The sequence below is a fragment of the Lichenostomus cassidix genome, chromosome 2 (genome assembly GCF_008360975.1).
Source record: "Lichenostomus cassidix isolate B80296 chromosome 2, HeHo_3.0, whole genome shotgun sequence".
NCBI lineage: Eukaryota > Metazoa > Chordata > Aves > Passeriformes > Meliphagidae > Lichenostomus > Lichenostomus cassidix.
Window position 1 is genome coordinate 120,957,536 of NC_139482.1, and position 14,975 is coordinate 120,972,510.

At 40.2% G+C, this 14,975-nt stretch overlaps 1 protein-coding gene across 3 annotated transcripts in view; it reads left to right on the forward strand.

Annotated features, from left to right (window-relative positions):
• The first annotated feature begins 1,856 nt into the window (after nt 1-1,856).
• HNF4G (hepatocyte nuclear factor 4 gamma) overlaps nt 1,857-14,975 on the forward strand; it is a 58,911-nt gene continuing 45,792 nt past the window's right edge. For all 3 annotated transcript variants that reach the window (XM_085053070.1, XM_085053071.1, XM_085053072.1), the window contains exon 1: nt 1,857-2,129. The gene's annotated coding sequence lies outside the window, so the exon portion shown is untranslated. The remainder of the gene's footprint in view (nt 2,130-14,975) is intronic.

Sequence of the window (14,975 nt, forward strand, 5' to 3'; positions counted from 1 at the left end):
TTGGAACAAAGCAGTACCTTTCCCGCCGAAAGAATAACAATAACGTTTGTATAGGCTGAAGGGACTGGAATCAAAACGTCCTGACCCCCTCCTCCACAACCCCCCCCCCATCAAATCTACCCCCATCTGGATGCAAGTGTAGGAATACAGTTGCCTGAGATGACCACATGGCTTTAGCGTGTTAACTTTATTCTAATTAAGACAGCAAAGAAACTCCGACACATTCTCTTTATTCATCTAAGAAAACTTGTTATTAGCCCATGGCATATGCCCCAGATTCTCTGAAGAGAGGTAAAAAACAACCCTCACGTAAGTGACAGTCACTTTTTAAGCCGGCTATTTGTGCCTGCGGATTGCTCCGAGGCGCGCTGAAGCCAGCAGCAGTAACGTTTATTTCATTGTCAGTGCTGCCCTTGCCTGCAGTATTTTATCTGCGGCAGGAGATGGGCGAGAACTGCTCAGAAACAAGTCTTCCTCGGCCACTTTTATTGGCCTTTTAAAAACCGCCTTTGAAATAACACCGGAGGGCTTTGGATGTATTTACACCTTCCTTGTGGCCATCTGGGCAATTATTTCCAGCGATTATTAATGTTTTGTAATGGGGGGGAATTGTCAAGTAAAATTTTCTTTGTTCCCTTCAAGGGTCAATCGAAAGCCCCTAGAAACTGGATCCAGAGTTTTCACGGGCAAATTCTGGAAATGAGGAATTGGCCATCTTAACGAGATCCAACAGCATGGCAAGGTACCGCCGGTAAGAAAGTAGAGGAAACCCGCTGATCTCCTCGCTGGGGAAACCAATCAATCACCGGCCGCTTTCAGAGACTGGAGGAAGAGAACATTTTTCATATTTTTTTCCAATCTCCTTCCTGTGTAGAGCCCGTGCAGTCCCTCTCCTGCGAGAGCGTCGTTAAATCACTGACACGGGTGTGCGGGTACGGATGTCAGGCGTGTTCACGCACCCACGGCGAGGCAGTCCCTTCTTACGGGGACTTTTGTCAGTCTTACATGGGAACTTGTGCCAAATATCCTCCCTTCACCGGCCGAGGAGGCCCCCCTGATGATTTTCGGAGTGACAGGACACCATCCTGCCTTGAATTATTTCCCTTCTTCCTGATGCCTCTACGGGTGTGAGCGGGTAGTATCATAGGCAAGGCGTTAATTATTGTTTCGAGTCTGTGAATGTTCAATGTCTGAAAACAACGGCAATTATCATTTTATAAACACTTCCTCGTGTCACGACCTTCCCAGCTCTAAGAAGCCGGCGAAGTGCCTCTAGCGCAGGGAACCCAGAGTTTGCAGTGGATCCCCGTGTTTGATCCCATTTCTTTACAGAGCCAACCACCGTACTAAAAAGAGGGGGCTTCTTTCGTCTCCTGACAGTTTCAGTGTCGGGACGGGAACGCTCGAAGTTTGGGCGTGCAATTGTGGCTGCCCACCCCCGCGGGGACCTGAGGGACGCAGGCCGCCGTTCGCTCGGGCCCTGCGGAGCTCTGGGCTCGCCTACCGGGGCAGAGCAGGGTGACCCGGGGGATATTTCCCCGCCCTTGGCACAGAGGCAGCGGCGGCCGGCGGCATACAGCCGGGGGAGCGGAGCACCGGCCTCTTCCCGTCCTGGCGGCCGGGGGCGCTGCCGCGGAGCCGGCCGAGGGCACCAGGGCTGGGGCCCAAGCCCCGTCGCAGAGCCGCGGCTGCCGCCGGCCGCTCCTCGGCTCTGAGGGAGCGGCGGGCCCGCCCGCCGGCGGGGCGCGGGCTGCGCAGGCCAGTGGCTGGCGGCGGCGGCAGCAGCAGCTTTCAGTTTTCATTGAGGCCGCTGGTTACTGTTTAACGTCCCCACCCACGTTTCAGTTTGTTTAGTAAATCGATCTGATGCTGGTTTGAAGCTGCTGCCCTGTCGCCATTGAGCAAAGTTAATTCACCCTTACACATACTCTCTCTCCTCCTCCTTCTCCTCCTTTCCCGCTTCAGCATATGGTGAGGACGGTGTCACCGCACCAAACAAGTCGCTCAGCCCAGCGCCGGGACGTCCGCGGGGAGCCGGGGGGTGCGGGGGAGGCAGGAGGCGCGGGGGATGCCGCCGGCCTGAGCTGCGACCGCGCCGTCGGAGGCCGAGGGACGGGGCGGCCCCGCCGGTAAGTTCCCGGGGGCCGGCGGCCGCCAGTGACACAGCCCCGTGCCGCCCGCCGCCGGAGGGCACAGCTGGTGGGCACACGGACAGCAGCCGGTTTGGGGGGATTTCATGTCACTCCTTTTTATTTATTTATTTATTTATTTTAAATTCGCCTGGTCACGTGTCCCTGTTATCGGCGCCCAAGGCTTTGCGGGGGAAGACGCCGCGCTGGGCGCAGCCCCGGGCCGCGGTGTGTGTGCGTGTCCCTGGGAGTGCGTGTCCGTGTGTGCGTGTGTCCGTGTGTCCGTGAGTGCGTGTGTGTGCGTGTGTGTGCGTGTGTGTGCGTGTCCCCGGGAGTGCGTGTCCGTGTGTGCGTGTCCGTGTGTCCATGAGTGCGTGTCCGTGTGTGCGTGTCTCTGTGCCCGTGTCCGTGTCCGTGTCCTTGTCGCGGGCCCTGTGCGCCGTCCGGCCGCACGGCTGCCTGGCGCTGTGCTGGCATTTGTGGCTGCTCAGCGGCCGAAGTCACGGCTTTGCACCGGCTTTAGAAACATTTTCTAAAGGCCTTTTTTGGTTTTGCCTCCCATATTGATTTCTCCGCCCCCGCCCTCATGGTCACCTGTGCAGCAGATGAATTGTTGTTGTGGAGCTGTGCTAGTAGTAGCACTTGGCCAGTGCTGGATGCCTTGTTAGAGAACCCCCAAAATACCTAAAGCGAAAAAAATTCAAAGAGAAAAATTCAAACATGAAAGAAATGAAGCAATCCAAGGGTGAGTTTTGCAGACGGATCCAGCTTTTACAGTGCTGCAGGTGCACTGTTTACAGGGTACTTTTGATGAAAGCCAACTTTCAGATGTCACACCTGTGAGTTGAACATCTGTTCCTGTACTCTGAAACGGGAGATGTAGTCAAGCATTGTGGAAAGTATACAGTACATTACAAAGGTATCAGTATTATAAAGCGGCTTCCCACATTTTTAACAGCGAATCCTATTCCATAGTAAACTATAGCTGTGTTAAATTGGACCTTCCTTTGTGTAGGCCTTGTAAAGTTCTGCACACGCTTTCATTTACTGTGATTTCTCATCCATATTACAAAGACAGTGGAGTAATTTAAGATAGCATCTCTGTTAATTGATGCTGAGTTCATCAAAACTCAGCTAGTGAATAAGACTTACTATGCTACACAGCTTTCAGACCCTGAGATTCTCATGTGCTCAAGAAAACTATAAAGTACTATGTCATTTCCCATATTCCTTAAGAAGTTCTTACATCTTATATAGGAGGCATAGTAAACATTTATATATATGCAGGTGGTTTTCAAATATGAGGAACACTATTTTTGCAATTTCATTGTTTTCCTCCTTCATTTTTTTGTCATATGGTAAAGGGAAAAGGGACAAAATTCTTAGTGGTAGTTCAGTTCACACTTATTATCCTTCAGCCTTTGAAGTATTCGGAGGAAAAAAGAATTTTGGAAATACTATTTTTATTGTCCAATACTCTGTGTCCTGTCCCACTCTCTCCTACTGAAGGACACCAGGCTGCCTAAAACTCCCAAACAAAGAGGTGTAGGACAGGATCAGGATGCTGTTATCTTGCTAGTGGTGTTCCCTTTGATTTTTGCAACTCACACATTTGGACTTATTTCCTGGAATACAGACTTCATGTTTCCTTAACACAAAGCAAAACTTCTCTGCAACTTATATAACAAGGGGAATATCTCTTCCAAAAATTTTGTACTTAGTAGCAGTATTTTAAAACTAGAACAATGCTGAGGTCCAGTCTGCATTTCCAAGATGGCTATTGTAGGTACTCTTAGACAGCATATTGGGAAAAGCTTCAGGTGGCATGGAGATACCACTGCCCTCTATCCTGCTTCCTACCATGGAGGTACAATGAGGAAAATGGGTTTCCTGTGGCCTGGCTATAACGGCCAGTTCCTTGGATGGCCAAGTGGTGGTTACTTCTGTTTTGTGCACATAATTAAAGTACCTCCAAGCCAATTCCCTCGCAGAAGTGTCCTTGTATAAACATGTCTTTGCCGCTCTCTTTCCTCAAGATATGGCCCAGAATTGCTTGGCCAAGTTTGAATCTCTGAATCAAATCCTGTTTGATTCTGTGGAGTTTCCCAAAGCCTACAGCAGTGCAAGAACAGAACTCAGTCCTTATGCTTGACATGGTTTTGGTTTCAAGCTTTGTGGCAGACTTTATGTCATGGGCGTATGGACTCAATACTACAAGAGGTTGCCTGTCTGTTAAGCCTGTGGTGGAAAAATGGGAATCTAGTATGTCATCAGTGTCATCTGCAGATCTGCATCATGTACATAAATTTCCATTGGCTATGAGAACAAAAACATTATTTTAAGCAATTTAATTCTTCTCAGGTCATTCAATAAAAGAGGCTTCCTGAAAAAACTTCAAAACTTTTAATATGGCCACCCATATAATGGAAAAAACATAAACTTTTTGTTTGGTTTTGTTTGTTTGGGAATTGAGTCTGTTATAATAAACAATAATTCATGACTGATTTAAGACTGCATCATTGTTATAGGGGTGTAAGGAGCTGAGCAGATTGTGCTTTTACATCTGTCAAATAACAGGAGCAATGTGCTCTATGTATTAATTGATAAGTAGACTATTTCAATTCAGGGGTCTCTCTGCCTCACTTCTCAGTGGTTTCAAAGACCCATCTGCTTGTGAGCTTTGAAATATTCTCTGATTTATTTGTTTTGTTTTTTCTATTTTTTTAAATTTAATGAAGTTGTTTAGCTTTTCAGAAGTCTTCAATTTCTGTGTTTCAGAATTAATATTAAGCCTGAAAATCAGTTTGGTTTGCCTATGTTGTGTCAGGTGGACAGGATGTATGTCATATTGGGTAACTGCATTATTCTGGTAAGGTAGATTGGTAATGTAGACTGCTTTAGAATATAAAGAAAAGTTTTATTTGTCTTGTAAATAGTTATCTGTTGAACATGGTAGTATATTCTCTAATAAAATTTAACTTCTCAGTGAAAGTATTGCTGTAACATAAAAGAATGTAAGGTTGAGAAGAAGGCATGGCTCTTAGGTTTTAATGTATCTTAATAAATGATGCATTATATACATATAATGATGAGAAAATATGGAAACTTCATTTCAAACAGATTAAGATGTTTGAGTGTCTTGCAACAGCTTTGATTGAATCAAATATTTTTCATTTCAAATTCTCAATTTTAAAACAGCACACCCTAAAAATCAGGTCAGAATGGTGTGTGTAATGTCAGAACTGAGATCTATCAAACTGAAAGGCTCCAACAACATTTTCAAACCTTTCTCAATTGTCAATTTAAGTTAATTGAAAATGAAAGGTCTCGCTTTCAGGATTGGGCCATTTAAATAGAAGCCTGCTGCTTTCATTTTGTAGAAGGGCAATCTCCCTCCACATACGTGTTTTTAAAAGGTTCATTCATAATTCTCCCTTCACACTTCTATTGGAAATGACAGAATTCATTATTTTGAGTTCTTGAACTATTTTTCTGCAACTTGGGTGATGAATTGTATGAGATCTAGTTCATAACGTGGCACGGCAACCCACAAGATTTAAAATTCTCAAGGCTCTATTTGTCTCTTTCTGGCACTCGGCTGGCACAGGCGAGGGAAGCTTCCATGTGCATCTTCTGCCTCTTATAGAGTAGAAGGTTGGGATTTTTTTTATTTAATACTGATCAAGGAAAGAAAACTCGCACCCTTGCCTGGTAATTCACTAGAGGTATCCAGGCAACAAGGACATACATTGCAGTCAGCAATATACAAGGTGCTGGGAGAATTTTCCTTGCCTCCTGTTTATCTGGGAATTCAACTGCAACAGACCTATACAAACAGTACTGTCTCCACTGTCTGTTTGTAGCACATAGTTTGTCTGCAGACTTCTGGGGTTTTTATTTATATTCAGCTTTCTGATGAAAAAGAATTTCTTGATGTGCATCTATTCTTTCCCAAATTAAAGGAATTCGGCTCGGATGGGAGAGGGGGCCAGAGACTTCATGAAATGACAAATTTTACTCTGCTTGCAACTGAGGGTGTATCTGTGGGAATGTTGCAATGAGAATCCTCTTTTTGAGAGTAATTTTTGTCTGAAGTTGCTATGCTACACCACCCTGGGTTGGACTTGTTAGAGAGAGTAGCAATGTCACCAGTTACTTGCTAACCAAAATAAGCCTCACTGGCAGAAAGTTATGGTGATTGAAGTAGCTTTTTCTTTGTTAAATAAAACATATTTTCACTGACTGCTGACATGTGTAAACACTGGGCACTGCGTGGGACCAGTTCATAGTCCCAGAGTTGGTCCAGGTGCTTGAAGATTTCTCAACCCAGTTGCATCGTGTATCCTAAACACTTTTTACACTTCCTGTAACTACAGTTTGTTTGCTTGTTTCTTTCTTTCTTTGTAAATTGATGAGTGTGATGAGAAGGATGATTATTATTGATACCACCTGTTTCAGAATCATACCCCAAAAGTGTCTTATGCCCTTCAGGATAATAATATTTAATCCTTTTGCAAGGAAATGCCAGACTGACATTATATTAACTGACAAAATTGCCCCAGTAAAGGTCTAGACCCTACTCAGAAAAGTGAGATGGTGACCATGCTGTGATTGCACATTAATACACAACGCCTGTCGTCTCTCAGTCCCTAACAGGTGTTAGCTTGTACCTGCTGTTGTAGTTACAAGGATAAAATTATGATTTCGGAAATTAGTAGGATTTTGTACACCAAATTGCTAAATACTTCAACTGCTTGCTACTGCTTACTCCCAACTGCTAAACAAGTTGAAAACAATCTTTTCTGCTGGCCTGTTTGGTAGGCATGCAGTGGCCCTTTTAGGTGGGATAGAGATGCCTTATGTTGGCTGCCTGGGGAGTTTTATATGGTTTCTGGTCTGTTACCCTTTGATTCATATTTCTTGTTTTGTCCTCACAAAAATTGAAGTAGATTTTTGACTTAAAAAGGAGAAAGCAATGCAGAACTTCTACTGCTAGTTCTGCTTTTGGTGCTAAACACTATCTACATAATAGGTATGTATTATCCTTATGTAATATTTCTTGCCTTCTGGGAGGACAGTGATATTTCTGACTTTCATGTCCAAATCCAAAGCATTTCCAAAAGATTTACATTTTTAAAGAGGCTGTAATGTCTTCCAAGCCTTTTGTCTCTGTTCATGCTTTAAAGTGTCTTACCCTATATTATTGCTTTTAACTTCCTTTTTTTTCCTCTTTTTATCTGACTATCTGAGCTTCAGTACCTATATTAATATTGAACATGCAATTTTAACTAGGGGTTTAGGGAGATTTAGGGACAATGCTTTTTAATTTACTTCAGTTTTGAAGTGCCAGAACTTAGCCAGGCATAAGTTTAAGGTAGAACTTTAGATTTGATCATAAGAATATGAATAACTTTGGCTGTAATAGTAAGAGGGGAAAATGCAAAGAAAGGCACTCAGTTTTAATGTGAGATTTATCTTTTTATACCTAGTTTTAGACTCTTCTAGGTAAGTTACAGGGATACAAAGTAGTCCCTTTTAGAGCTTGGTTCTGACACCCAAGCTTGCATGGAAAAGTAGATCATTATATCAAAGATGAAACACTATCTTCAAAAATAAAAATAAAAATAAAAATTTTTAAAAAGGAAATTTCCTCTGGGAGTTCCCTAAAAGAACAAAAAGTAGCCTCAGGACCAGCAGGAAGAAGTTTTAGTAGAAAAAATGCAAAATTCGTTAAGCTAGTTGCTGGTGTATTAGGCTAGTGCTGTTGAATGGGTTTTGTTTCTTTGTTCATTATGGCTTTTTTAGTTTAAAGTGAGTAAAGATGAAAAGAACTTACCTCAAATAAAAACTACTTTACAGGGTCTGTATCTCCTTAACTATTGTTATTTAGCATTCAGAGTAAAACCTAAGTAGTAGGGACCAAAGCCCGTGTGCCCAGGACTTTACAATCTGTGCTACATTTAAAAATGTAGGTGCACTCTGTACTTCATGAAACAGAAGCATGTTTTGAACTTTTGGGTTAATTTGATTTCCATCTTAGTCAGATTTTTCAGTTTTCATTCAGATGCCTTTGTTTGCACGTAAGTAAGAGCTGAGAAGAGAGCGTACAAGTTCCCTGGCGCAGGCTGATCCATTTTGCTTCCATTTTCCCACTCTGCCGAAACAAACAAGGCAGCGGAAGGCATTAGCAGCGCTTGCTTCTCCACTTAAGCTCTTACCTATCCTGAAGGTGATCGTCCCCAAAACAATGGTGCCAGCATTAATGCAAATACTTGGCCCTAGTGGAGATGGTTGCTTCAGTGGTCAAATACAGGCAGACGCGGGTTCATCAAGTCGCTGTTTAACTCGCGCAGCTGAAGTTTGCCCGCCTGTGCCTACCCTGCTGAAGAGTCAGTCAACAAAATTTGTAATTTCTTTTCTTGCTAACATGGGTAGGCTGACTGGTAGATATATAAAGAAAGGGCCATTTGACTGCTCAAAAATGTAGGAGGGCAACTAATTTCACATGTTTAACATCTTGTTGAGTAGAAGTAAATAGAAGAACAAGCAACTTTACTAATGTAATCTTTCCGGTATCAAGTCTTAAATAATGGATCAAAACCTGGAAACTTTCAGTTCCTAGGCTTATATTTCAAGGACAAGGAAATGTTAAGCCGTTTGCATGCTCTGGATGAGAAAGGGATTCAAATGTTAACAGAAATTTTACCTTGAGTTTTGTTAGTGCAGAATTTAATAGTGGAGTTTTTATCTTATTTTAATCTAGTAGGTCAAGTAATTTATTTCCCAAGATGAATTTGAAGCTGAAAGAGGGCAGAAAATGAAAGACATTCTCAATGATAATTCCCAGGATTCTGTGGTAGCAGAGAGCATAAAGGACTATCCTGAAATTAAGATACATGTATGAATAGCAAAAACCTTGGCAGGTGGAAAATGAGTACAGCTGTGAATAGCCAGAAGAAAATATCTGTAAGACTGCAGCAAACTTTTTAACCCTTTATGGTCAGGGGTCTTACACATCTTGTAGCTTTGAATTTGTAGGTCAGATCTTTTGCTTTCTCTAAGAGGATGAAAAGCAGCATTGTGAGCAGTCCAAGCAAACAAAGTGCTTGTTAAACCTCAGCTGTATAGTGAAGGTCATGAAGGAAAAGCTCTCTTGGTACGTAAGTATTTTATTATGGACAAAGTAACATAGTTAAATAGTTGTACGAAAGCTGCTGTTTAGAACTTAACGGCTTATAAAACGTAGAATGACAGCATGGTCTTGGAAGTTCCTAAGAAAACAGCTTCTTTGTCTGCATTTTCTGGTAATTTAAGGAGGTCAAAGGAACAGATTTGTATTTTCTACTTTAAGAGCTCTGCTCTACCTCAGATCAGTACAACTGGAAGCAGAAACTTTGGGGAACATGGTTTAGAAATCTGTAAAATGGATTGTGTGGTGCATTCTCCACAAAGATACAGGTGCCCACCTCAAGTGCAGCTTTTAATCCTGGAAAATCAAAGATACTCCATTGCTCTTAACCAGGTAGAAAATTCAACGGGTCTTGTAATCCATGATAAGTCAAGAGATACATTTTCAGATATGAAGAAAAATCTGTGGCTTGCCAATGGCTCCTGTTTGCAGGAATCCTTTTAATTCAGGTGCTGTGCTTTCCCATTTACAGTTTGGAATGGGTGTGCCGAAGAACACAAACATGCTCGTCTTTCCTTTTTTCTCTGTGTCCTGATAATAATATCACTGAATTCAGATTTCTATATCATTTTTTTCTGATGCAGTGTTGGATTTTTGTAGTGGCCCTGGCCCTAGAGTTGGTGTAGTTATAATAGAACTGTAAGAGGAGCTTGTGTATGTACAAGGATATCTTTGTGCTGGAAATGCTGGGAGCTACTTATAGTGTATCTCTTTACATTTTAAAATACAGCATTTGGAGATATATATATTTTCTATATCTGTGAATCATACAAGTCTGCAAGTTGCTTGCCTTCTTGCCCTGATACAAAACATGTAATGCTCTTATTAGTATGTGACATAGTTAGATTCCTGTTGAAAATCAATAACCTTCCCATAAAGCAAGTCTTACATCCTTTCTTAAATTCGTTTAGAATCATTTTGTATGCCTCATTAGCCTTGTAATTTAAGAAAGAATAAAAGAAAAAGAAAACAAACCAGCCACCTAATATTAAACAGTGTATGTAATTTAATTTTTCCAACCAGGGGGGATGTTTATGACACTAAATATATCTGCTAGTCTATAAATACCTGTGTTTATAGTTGAACAGAGCAATGGTTCTCAAACTGTGCTCTATCAGACACTTAATGATAATACACAATGTTCTGTAGGTAGTATTGTGCCACTGCTATCTTCTTTCTTTCATGTGCTACGTTGCTTTCACAGAAACTAAACGTACCAGATTAAATGTATTCCTAAATATTCTGTGCAATCACCCATCAGAAAGTGGATGGACAATGTGAATAAATGCAGAAATTGTTTTAAAAACAGATCCTACACTTAAGCACAGTTGACATTTAAAGCAAAAGGTAGTAAGTTCCTGAAAGGAGAGACACCGTACAATACAGAAGGATATTGTTTATTTCTATGTAAAAGTTAGAATGAGTGTGTTTGAAGTTCCTTGAGAAGATTATGGTGTGAGAAAGAGTCACTAGCTTTTATGCATAGATGGCAACCTTTAATGATACTGAATCTTTGAAATTCCTTGTTGTAATCCCATGGGAATTACACTAAATTAAAGAAATGGGGTGGGATTGATGATGCCCTACAGAAAAAAACCCAAGAAAGATAGACATTATTTAAATCCCGTGTGTAATCAATGTGTTAAAACTAAGAATTTCTTTGTTTATTAGTACAGTGACACCTACTTTATTGAGTGGTAAAATGTACCGCAACACCAAAGATGAAGCTGTAGTAGACATAGTTGTTAGAAAAAATTAAAAGCATTTAACAGCTGTTTTATTAAACAATTATTACCATTTATAAAGGAGATATACTTTATAAATTATATTTGTATTTATATTTATATTTAAATTTATATTTATATTATATTTATTTCCCACACACAGTCAGTATTGTGGACTTTTGAATTGAGCAAACTCTTTGCATATTTAAATTTATCTTTTAAGAATAGTCTGCAACAAAGTAAAGGCAAAAGCATTAAATATTTCCATAGTTTGTAGGGGTTTCTTACATGTGTGTTTTGGCTTTTTAAACAGATCCTTAAATTGCTATTTAAAATTAAAATAAAGTTTTAGTAATTTAAAATTTTTGAGTCTTCTAGGTCTTGACCGGCATATTTTTCAGTTTGTAGGAACTTTACTTGTAACACTTTGGAATGATGTTACACATGTAAGAACCTTATTGTAGACTGTTACTTAAATAAAACATTAAGGTTTGGTAGCTACATTAGGAAATATTGTTCTTTGTAATGAAGGAAGGAGTCACACTCATTTTGAATTCCCTGTGCAATTTCTCCATGCCTGTTGATGCCTGTTGATTAGGCCTTGAGGCCTATTCTGTCTATATTGTTACTGGGTCAAATTAATATATTTCAGACTTTCGACATGTATCACTAAAGAACAAATATGTACATTGTTATTTAAGTAAAAATGTTGATTTTTTAACCTCTATGAAGTCAAACCTTGACTTTTCCCACTATATGTATTTTCTCCCATTTTTAGTGTAGCTGTGCAGTTCCATCAGAATTGTCTTGCCATACCTAAATGAAAACAAGTGTATGCAAGTTATTTATAGATGAGTATTAATAGGTAAGAATAGTATGTGGAAGTATTTTCTTCTGTACAAGGGCTGATTATAGATGTCTTGTGCATGTATTTGGGAGTTTGTTTGGCTTTTTTTCTTTTTTTTTAATTTTTCTCTCAAGTAGCTCATCAGCTTTTGCTTAAGATGCAAGGAGAACAGCTGCCAGGGTATTAAATGCAGCTTGTTGGTGAGCAGCCACCGCAGAAAAAATGTGGCATACCACATTCTTATTGCATTACTGTAGATTTCTTACAAGCAAATTCTTTGGACAAGAGAGGGGGTTAATCTTGGAGGAAATTTATTCTCGTAACTTACTCCTGAGTGAGGTTCAGGAACATAATTCTGGGTGTTAGGGCATGTGTTACTGTCTGTGCATCTCTAGAACTGGAGAGCTTGACTTTGGGGCAGAAAGAGACATAGCTGAACTGAAGACAGATGAGAGTCAAGATGAGGAATTTGGTGAAGATGTGTAGAGGGTGTTTGTAAGGCTCTGCTCTCTCACCTCAGGTTTGTAAGGGATGAAATGAAGTGTCTGGCCTCCAGCAGCTGTAGTTGTTATGGCCAGGAAGATCACAGTTCATACATCAGTTGGAGCTGCTACTGAAAACGGTTGGACTTCTAGGTGGAACTACCTTTGAAAAGGGACAAGTTCTGCAAAAATTTCCATTGCTGGGTCTGGGATTCTGAGTAACTTCTTGTCCGCAAAGTTTCTGAAGAAAAAAGAGAGCACTCTGGCTGTATGGCAAATAAATTTTTATATATAGAGAATGTTTTGGGAATCAGCAGGCAGTTTGCAAGAAGAGGAGAAAAAACAGATTGATGCTGAAACTATGAAACATGTAAACAGTCGAGAAAGAGAACAGAAAAGTGGTAAATGATGAAAGAGGTGCTTTCTTTAGGCACATCTCAGGCTTTGGAGTTGAAAGCCAAGAAGAAGCATAGGACCTAACTTGAAAAGAAGGGGCAAAGGAGAAGGAGGTATATTAGTAGGTGTTAAAGTGTCTAAATATAAACATCAATGGAGCTGGTGTAGTGGTTAAGATTATAGGTGACTGATGACCTGAAGCTCAGTTCTTAGGCAGGAGTAATCTTCTCTCTGGGAGAGAAGATAGAGGGCTCAGAACGGAGCCTTGCAGGAGTCTGCAGGGGAAAGATTCTCTGCTTAGACAAAAACAAAATATTGAGACAAGAAAAATGAGCAAATGTAGTAGCAATAGAATAATGTTACAAAGACAGTGGGAAAGTTGAGGAATTAGATAAATGTATATGTATTACAAAGCATGTATATGTATGCATGTTTGAGGCTCATTTTTAATATATTGGAGTTTGTCAAGTTCTTGAATGTCTGATTCTATACCAAATGCACGCTTGTGTATCACATTGGCATAAACCTGATAAGAAGTACTACCCTGAAAAGTCACCAAGAAATGCTAGCAATTTTTCACTGCAGCCTAACTTTTGAAAAGCTGAAGCTGAAGAAGTGAAAAATAGCTTGATTATTAACATTTCCTATTTGCAGCTGAATAAGGAATTCTAAGTACAACTTTTTAACAAAATGAAACTATTTTAATAGTCATAGAGATGCCAGAACATCATCATCAATGTGCCATATTAGTATGTCACTGCTGTCGTGTGGCATGTGTGAATCTGTGCATCAGTTCTTCCACTCTGTTGCAGATTGTTCTGCTGACCAAACTAAAGCTAATGAAGTTACCAGAGTTTAAAAATCACTATGATAGAAGGTAAAATTAATTCCATAATTTTCCTTAAACATGTTTTCATTGTGTGAAATGAATTTTTAAATTCAGTGCAACTCCCTTTGCGTATTACTTGATTGAAGCAATTTTATGGGCTTGCCTAGCTTGTACTTCAACAATGGAACAGTATGGATACAGACAATTGCTTATTCTTGACTGCAGAAATTACTTAGGGCCACCATTATATGACAAAGTATTTTCTACAGCAGAGAACCTTTATTAATTCTTTGCTCACTTGTTTTAGCTCACAGGTTCACATACGGTGGCTTAATTCCAGCTTGTGTAAATGCCTGCTACAAAAGTGCTTTATTTTTGGTGTTTTCCAGATATATGTTCAACATAAAAGCTTCATAATCATGTGCTACGAATTACAGGTATTACAATTTACTTGGGGAAGCTACTATACCGTATTCTATACAAAGCTATCAAAGTCATATCAACAGAAGAAAAACAATGCATAGAGTTGGAGACAGAAATTACAAAGCTTTTAATAGGCCATATAAAAAATGCAATAAATTTTGAAACAAAAGTAAATTTGTTCCTCTGTAAGAGTTCTTTCAACTGTGAGATCCTCTGCAGTGCAGTCCTTTGTGCTCAGGTATAGATGACGTAAATGTTAAGGTTTTTCTTGCATTCCTTGTCATTCAGACTGTTAAATGGCTGAGAGAAAACTCAGATGAGCACAAAGGATTTCTAGGTGTTGTTATTACTGCAAATAATTACTATTTACAATAATCGTAGTTTAGCAACAGTAATTCCACTAAATGTGTGACAGTCTGTGTCCCCATTTATTTGAACTATAAAATTTCAGCTGTTTGTATTTCATCTGGAAATCACTTAAGATCAAGAAGAGCATTTTAGCCAAATCAGCAATTAACATTGACACTCCAGTGTGCCTGGAAGAAGGTTTTGTTTTTATTAACACTTTCTCATATGGCAACAAAAGAAGTGATAGCATCTTCCCATGGTTCAGGTTTACTTGATGAAGTAAAATAACTTGCAGACCTTGTGAGAATGGGACCCACAGGATTGGTTGTGGTCCACTTTCTCATTTGTGATTTTTTTATTTTTCATTTTGTTTGAGATTGAATTTGAGAGAGAGCTTTGTTCCAGACAGTAGTTTATGGCAGTGGCTGAAGAGATGAGATTTCACTGAATCATAGAACGAATACACAAAGAGAAAATATGTGAAAATTGAAATGACAAGGTAGAGTAGCTTGGTTGTTGAGGTAGATAAAAATAACTAGGTTCTCAGGGAAATGAGGTGGGGATTTTTTTTTCTGAACTAGATTTACTTTGAACAAGAGCAGTTGAGA